Here is an 8,440-nt window from a genome sequence, read left to right on the forward strand (position 1 = left end):
AATCAGCTACTCCAATTGGGCGTAAAAGGAAAAATGGGAAAGTTTCTAAATGGTGAAAAGCTGAAACAAGTAGAGGTCTAAAAAGACTTAGAAGTCCAGATACACATCATTAGATGTCAAACAGGTACAGAAAATAACCAAAAAGGAAATGCTGACCTTTATATTTGGAAGACTCGGGATTTGATATCATGCTACAGCTATACTAAGCCCTAAACATCTTGAGCAGCTCTGGGCACCATACCTTAAGAAGAATATACTGGCCTTGGAGGGAGTGTAGGTTAATACCTGGACTCCAAGCATTAAGAAGAGAGATTACACAAACTAGGGTTCTACTCCATGGAATTTGGAAGGTTATAGGGTCTTTTGGGGAAAGTTTGCAATATATTAAGGGGAACGAATAGGGTAGATAGAGAGAAGCTATTTCTGTTGGTTGAAGAGTTGAGAACTAAGGGGAAAAGTTTAAAAACTAGAGCCAGACATTTCGGGAATAAGATAAAGAAATACTTCTATGCACAGGGAATGGTAGTAGTTTGGAATTCTCCTCTGTAAACTGCAATTGATGCTAAATCAATTGTAAATTTTAAATCTATGTTTGTTAGACTTTTGTTATCCAAAGGTATTAAGGTGTAAGGGGCAAATGCGGGCATATGGAGTTAGGTCATAGGTCACCCATGACCCCATTGAATGACAGAGCAGGCTTAAGGAACTAAGGAGCCCATTTCCCCTTCCCATACTCCTACCTTCCTATATTCCTATGATCCTATGTACCCATGAAATCAACACCAGTGGTGCCACACTCACAGATTTAATACCAAAAGTGGGTAATGGCAGAAAAGGTGAGTATAGTAGCACATTTATCTTGGCATGCCTATCATCACACCAGGCCACTCTGCCTTCTCAGGCTTGCTCCTGCACATCATCCTCGCACCAACTCAGCTTCCAGGTGCATCCATCTCTCTCAATTTATGCATTTCCTCATATTTCCATTTGTCCATCCAATACAATATATAGCCCATCTTTATTCAAGAGCCTCCTCCTCAAAGTCACCATTGATAAATGCTGTCCATCCATCCACCAACACATGCCATAGCACTCACTCATGAGTCTCTTCTTTCACTTCTTACAGGAGACCACGGATCACAAAGGAGAGGCAGAGAACCAGAGGTGGTCCTGAACTGACAGCTGCAGAGGAGAACGTGCTGGACATCAGTGGAGTCTTGGCATGCTTGGCTGTCAGAGATGGAGAGATGGAGGCCTCCTAGCTACCTGGTGACAGAATTAGCACTGAGCAATGGGGGCACTATGAAAGGAAGGATTGGTTATTTGTGTTAGTGTCATGAGGGTTGGGATGTTGCTTTTGTATTGTCAGATTGGCGGACTGTTGGAACTTTTTAAATGAATATCACTTGTCTCAGAGCAACCAGCTGGTAAATCTGCTTCCAGATACAAAGATCTTTGGGAAGGTGGACTCATGCAGGATGAAAGCATCATGGCAGCTGCGTGAGAATCTTGTGCACACTTACATAAATGTCTTTTTGTGGTTGCAGAGCTGCTGCACATTGTTGGAGTGGAAACCCTTTTGGATGATGAACATTTCTGGGTGAATCCCCCAATTGCCTGATCCTTGCGGTTGATGACTCCTCCACCTGTGGGAGGCCAACTGGAGCCATACACCTGAGCTTCTGTTCATTCTCACTGGGGTCATTGCAGGCAAAGTTGACATAATTGGCAGTCCTGGCAAACAAGCCATCAGTCACCTGTCTTACGCATTTGTGGGCTGCCAGCTGGACAAAAAAGCCTTGGAAAGATCCAGAGGAAAAGAAGTTGAGGGCGGTGGTGGCTTTGACAGCCATTGGTAAAACATGGCCACCAGGTTAGCAGGTTTTGTTCCAGAATGTTGCAAATGTCTGCATCCTAAGCCCCTGAAACATTGTTTTTTTAACATGTTGAGAAGCTGAATCTCTGTCTGCAGATTCTGTGTTTCAAGTATGGCTTCCTGCAAGTTGTACATCTCTGATGCGCCCTCCTCTCCTGTGCAGTTAGAGGGAGTGAACAGCAGGCTGCTGCTGCCCTTGATCCTGCTGCTCCTGCTCTTAGTCTTGGTCATCTTGGTCCTCAGTTGAAGTCCAAAGTGACACAGCAGCAGTAACATCCCTGCTGATCTGATAGGTCAGATCTCCAAAGTGCAGATCAGCTGCACAAGCCTTGAAGGTGTAGATGAAAGTAGCCTCTGTGCACAAATGTTTTATTTAATCGTGGGATGTTAGCATTATTGGCAAGGCCATTTGTTGCCCATCTCTAATTGCGCTTGAGATGGTGGTGGTGAGTCACCTTCTTGAACTGCTGCAGTCCATGTGGTGTAGGTACAACCACAGTTAGGGTCTTTTAGGGAGGGAGTTCCAGGATTGTGACTCTTTGACAGTGAAGGAATGGCAATATAGTTCCAAGTAAGGATGGGGTGTGGCTCGGTGAGGATCTTGCAGGTGGTGGTGTTCCCAAGCACCTGCTGCCCTTGTTCTTCCGTATGGTAGAGATTGTGGGTTTGAAAGATGGTGTCAAAGGAGCCTTGGTGAGTTGCTGCAGTGCGTCTTGTATGTAGTACACATTCTGCGCTGCAGATGGAGGAAATGATGTTTAAGATGGTGAATGGGGTGCCAATCAGCAAGCTGCTTTGGTCTGAATGGTGTTGGGCTTCTTCAGTGTTGCTGGAGCTCCCAGGCAAATGGAAAGGATTTTATCATACTCCTGACTGTGCCTTGTAGATGATTAACAAGCTTTAGGAGTCAGGAGGTGAGTTACTCGCCACAGGATTCCTAGCCTCTGACCTGCTCTTGTAGCCACGGTATTTATATGACTAGTCCAGTTCAGTTTCTGGTCAATGATGACACCAGGATGTTGATAGTGGGGTATTTAGCAATGGTAATGTCATTGAATGTTAAGGGGAGGCTGTTGAATTTTCTCATCTTGGGGATGGTCATTGCTTGGCACTTTTGTGGCACAAATATTGGGCGGAATTGTCCCAGATTTGCGCAGACAGCAGTAGCACCCAGGTAAAATGACGTTTTACCAGCTGGCTGCGATGGCAGGTTCTTACGCCATATTGTCCCAAATCTGCCACATTACTTATGCATTCCTGGGAAAACCGCCGTTTCAATGATGGGTGGACTCTCATTTGTCCGCCCTCCATCACCCCACCACTTCATCACACCGGGCACCATATTTAAAGCCCAGCCACGTTTCACATCTCAGTGCTTCCAGCCCGCGACTACTGCAGGGAAGATGTCCACGAAAAGCAAAAAGTCTGTAGCCCCCCCCAGGTTTAATGCCGTGTCAATGGAATGCCATTTGGACACTGCGGAGGCTCGCCATGATGTCTTCTATACCTGCTCTGGTCGCAGGATGGGCAGCGGCATCACCAATCCAGCATGGCAGGCAATGGCAGCGGTGGTCAGTGCCAATGCAGCACAGAAGGGGTTGGCCAGCCAATGCAGATAGAGGTTGAAGGATCTAGTTCATGCAGCCAGGGTATGGCAACCATCTCTTCACTCTAAACTCACACACTCAAGCCCATCACACATTCACTGGCATCTCACTCAAGGGACATCACCACCCATTCTCACACACACACCCTTACATCTCCATCTGGCCTCATCTCCCAAGACTGCCTCCTCATCCCTCACTATCTTGAGGTCACTTGCATTCATCAACATGTTTCCGCACACACACCGTGGCACTGTGTGATACCCTCTTTCTCCAGTACAGCTCTCATCCCACGGCCTCTTCCCTTGCCTGAGGCCACTTCTCCCCCTTCCCCAAGCAAGATCTTGCCCTGCAACCATTGAAAAGCCACCCACATATGGGTTATCTGGTAGGTAGAGACCTCCCCGTGAGCATCCCTAAAAGTGATGTGGTGCTGTCTGTGAAGCCTGACACTGATGACTGTGAGTGCTCACTGAAGCAAGGTAGGTAAACAAACCATGAAGTCCCAAGCGAAGTGCAACTCACCAAGTTCATGTCGTTTATGTGCTGTTGTGAAACATGTCACCATGTTTTCCTGCCAATGTGGGCAAACGGTCCAGCAGGTAGGGGTGAGAAGGCAGACTGGCCTTATAATGATATGCTGATGTATTACAATGAGGCCAGGTGTGTTCGGTAGCGTGAGGGGACAATATAGCAAGAAGACCAAAAATTGATTTCACGATGTCGTGCAACCAGTTTGCGATTGTCTGCTCAGCCCGTCAATGGTGGGAAACACGGTCTGCTAATGACAAGCAGAGCGGACAATTGCAAGCTGGTTTCATGATGTCGTGAAACTGACTTTTGGCCTTCTCGCCACATTGTCCACTCCCGCCACCGAACACGCCCGATGCTGACGGGCACGGAAAATCCCGGCCATTGCTTTCTAGTTAGTAGGCCAAGCCTGAATGTTGTCCAGGCCTTGCTGCATGCGTATATGAAACGCTTCACTATCTGAGCAGTTGAAAATGGTACTGAACACTATGTGATCATCAGCAAATATTCCCACTTCTGACCTTATGATGGAGAAAAATCATTGATTAAGCAGCTGAAGTTGGGCCTAGGACATTGCCTTGGGTGAGATGATTGGCATCTAACAATCACAGCTATCTTTCTTTATGCAAGGTATGACTCTACCCTTTGGAAGTTTTCCCCCTGATTCCCAATCACTTCAATTTTACTAAGGCTTATTGATGCCACACTTGATGTCAAGGGCAGCCAGTCCCATTTCACCTCCGGTAGTCAGCTCTTTTTGTCCATGCTTGGGCCAAGACCAATGAGGTCTGGAGCAGAATGGTTCAAACTGAGCATCAGTGAGCAGATTCTTTGTGACTGAGTGCCGCTTGATAACACCGTCACCAACACATTCTATCATTTTGCAATTTTGTCAGGTATATAGCAGTGTTGCACCTCTACTGAAACAGTTTGGTGAAGGTAGTGACTAGTTTTGGAGCACAGGTCTTTGGTCCTAAACTTGACATGTTTTCAGGGCCCATAGCCTTCAGCCGTTTCTTGCTATCATGTAGAATGAATTGAATTGGCTGAAGACTGGCATCTGTAATGCTGGGGATCTCAGGAGGAGGCCAAGATAGATCAACCACTTAGCACTCTGGTGCACACGCTTCAGTCTTGTCTTTTGCACTCACCTGCTGGGTGAGGATGGGGATGTTCAAGGAATCTTATCCTCCTTTTTTTGATTAATTGTCCACCACCATTCACAACTTGATATGGCAGGATTGCAGACTGCAGAGCTTTTGATCCGATCCATTGGTTATGAGATCACTTACCTCTATTATAACATGATAATTCTGCTACTTGGCATGCATGTGGTCCTTGTAGCTTCACCAGGTTGACAACTGACTTTTAAGTACACCTGATAATGCTCCATGCTCTCCTGCACTACTCATTGTACCAGGGTTGATCCCCTGGCTTGGTGGTAACTGTAGAATGAGGAATGTGCCAGAATATGAGGTTACAGATGATGGTGAATTACAATTCTGCTGTTGTTGATGTCCCAAAGCTCTTCATGGATGCCCAGTTTCGAGCTGCTAGATCTATCTTGAAACTATCCCATTCAGCATGGTGGTAATGCATACCAAACAATGGAGGGAGTCTATAGTGTACAGTCAGGACTTAGTCTCCATAAAGACTGTATGATGGTCACTCCCATCAATACTGCCATTGATAGATGCATGTGTGACAGGTAGATTGATGAGGTGAAGCAGGTTTTCCCTCATGTTGGTTCTTCCACCATCTACTGCAGCACAGTCTGGCAGCTATGTCTTTCAGCACTTGGCCACTCAGATAGCAGTAGTGCTATCAAGTCAATCTCTATGATTGTTATTGAAATCCCCTAACTTGAATACATTTTGTGCTCTTGCTACTCTCATTGGCTCTTCCAAGTGACCTTCAACATGGAGGAGATTTGATTCATCTGCTAAGGGAGTGAAATGGGTCATGATCAGTAGGAGGTTTCCCTTTTCATGTTTGACCTGATGCCAGGAGATTTCATGGGGGTTCGAAGTCATATTTGAGCACTCTGAGAGCCACTCCCTCCCAACTGTATATCACTGTGTCACCAATTCTCATGGAGGATAGTGGCGGGAGGAGTCTTGAACATTGGCTAAAAGGTATGGTGAGTATGACTATGTCAGGCTGATTACTTAACTGGGCTATGGGACAGATCTCCAAATTTGGGCAAAAGTCTCCAGGTCATTGAAAGATGACTTTACAGGATCTGTGCCTTTGTCATGCCTGGTGCAGAGGTCAACACTGTGTGGGCTGTTTGGTTTTATTTTTATTCAACTTTATTGTAGCAGTTTGATACAGTTTGCTAAGTCATTTCAGAGGCCAGGTAAGAGTCAATCACTTTACAATAGTTCTGGAGTCACAAACCGGATAAGGACAGTAAACTTCTTTCCCTGCCGAGCATTAATGAACCAAGTGCTGCAACAATTCAGTGATCACCAGTACTGATATCACTTTTTAATTTCACTTTATTTAGTTAAGTGAATTAAATTCTCCAGCCGTTGTTGTGGGACGTGAGCCTGTGTCTCCAGGTCATTAGCCCAGGCCTCTAGATTACTAGTTGAGTAACATAGCCATTCCCATTACGACCATTCCCACATATCACTTTGGACAAAGCCTTTCACACATGTAGGTAAGGAAGCGGTTGTGAGATGTCAGCACTTAGTGGCATATTTCCAAGTTTTCATATTGTATCAAATTAGTACGATAAAGCTGAATGAGAATAAAATCAAACAAATAACCTAGATCGACCTAGTCACTACCAAAAATAGCAAAGGCACAGCTAACCCAGGCAAACCTGAAAAGTCCTCTTCATTAGCATCTGGGGACTTGTGCCAAATTTGCAGGGCTGGCCAAAGCCTAGTTAAATGACAGCCTGACATAGGCACAATCACAGAATCCTAAATTGCTGCTCTCACCTTGCTTTCACTAATGAGTTCCAGGAAACCTTGGAAACCCATGGAAACCTATATAAATTGCAAAAGGCGTGATAGTATTACCGTAATTGAGCAATGGACCTACTAAAATTGAAAACCCAGCTCTCTCAAAGAGGTTGCACCTTCACGGATTGATGCTCTGGAGTTAATTGTGGAGTTGGTTATTTAGAGACGGATTCAAACAAATGAGCATACATACAAACATATGAACATATGAATTAAGAGTAGGATTTGGCCATTCAGCCCCTCGAGCCTGCTCTGCCATTCAATAAGATCATGGCTGATCTGACTGTGGCCTCAATTCTACTTTCCTATCTACCCCCTATACCCTTTGACATCCTTGTCAATCAAGAATCTATCTAACTCAGCCTTAAAAATATTCACTGGCCCTGCCTTCACTGTTCCTGGGGAAGAGAATTCCAAGACTAAAATCCTCTGAGAGAAGGAAATTCTCCTTGTCTCCATCTTTAATAAGAGACCCCCTTTCTTAAAATGGTGTCCCTTAGTTCTAGTCTGTCCAACATCGAGAAACATCCTCTCAGCATCCATCCTGTAAAGTCCCCTCAGGATCTTATATGTTTCAATAAGATCACCTCTTATTCTTCTGAACTTCAGGGGATACAGGTCCAACCTTTCCTCATAAAATAACCTCTTTATCCCAGGTATCAGCTGGGTGAACCTTCTCCGAACTATTTATACTGCATTTATATTCTTTCTTAAGTAAGGATACCAAAACTGTACGCCGTACTCTGGATGTAATCTCACCAACCCCTGTACAACTGTAGCAAAACGTCCCTACTTTTATAATCCATTCCCCTTGCAATAAACAACATTTCTTTCCTTTCCTAATCACTTGCTGTAAGCTAACTTTTTGTGATTAATGTACCAGAACACCCAGATCCCTCTGTATTGCAGAGTTCTGCAATCTCTCTCCATTCATGACACAGTTGCCTTTTGCACGTAATGGCCCCCACCCACACCCAAGTTCACACGCTTACCCACTCACTGACTAACTTTATGTTGAGCTTCTTGCATGTCTGTCTCTCCCTCCCTCTACTGACTAATGCAAAGTGGCATGAGACAGATGTTCCAGTTTCTTTGAAATACAACTGGTGAACAAAGGAAATCAAAATATATCCATATCTCCTAATTGCAGCATTCTGTCAAACACAGACAGGATGCCCTAGAAGGGTCATGAGGACTTGAAACGTCAACTCTTTTCTTCTCCGCCGATGCTGCCAGACCTGCTGAGTTTTTCCAGGTAATGCTGTTTTTGTTTTGCCCTAGATAATGGTTGAGTTTCACAATGACTGTCTCCAAGGTGATAACTCAGAAGCCTGGTCAAATTCTATCTGCATGCAAACTGCTTTCCTAGAAATGTAGGCTGACACTCCCAATCAGATAGTAGATATGGACCACTGCTCAGCTAACAGCTGCTGAAATAATCTAATTGTCACCAT

The sequence above is a fragment of the Carcharodon carcharias genome, chromosome 9, assembly GCF_017639515.1.
Source record: "Carcharodon carcharias isolate sCarCar2 chromosome 9, sCarCar2.pri, whole genome shotgun sequence".
NCBI classification, from domain to species: domain Eukaryota; kingdom Metazoa; phylum Chordata; class Chondrichthyes; order Lamniformes; family Lamnidae; genus Carcharodon; species Carcharodon carcharias.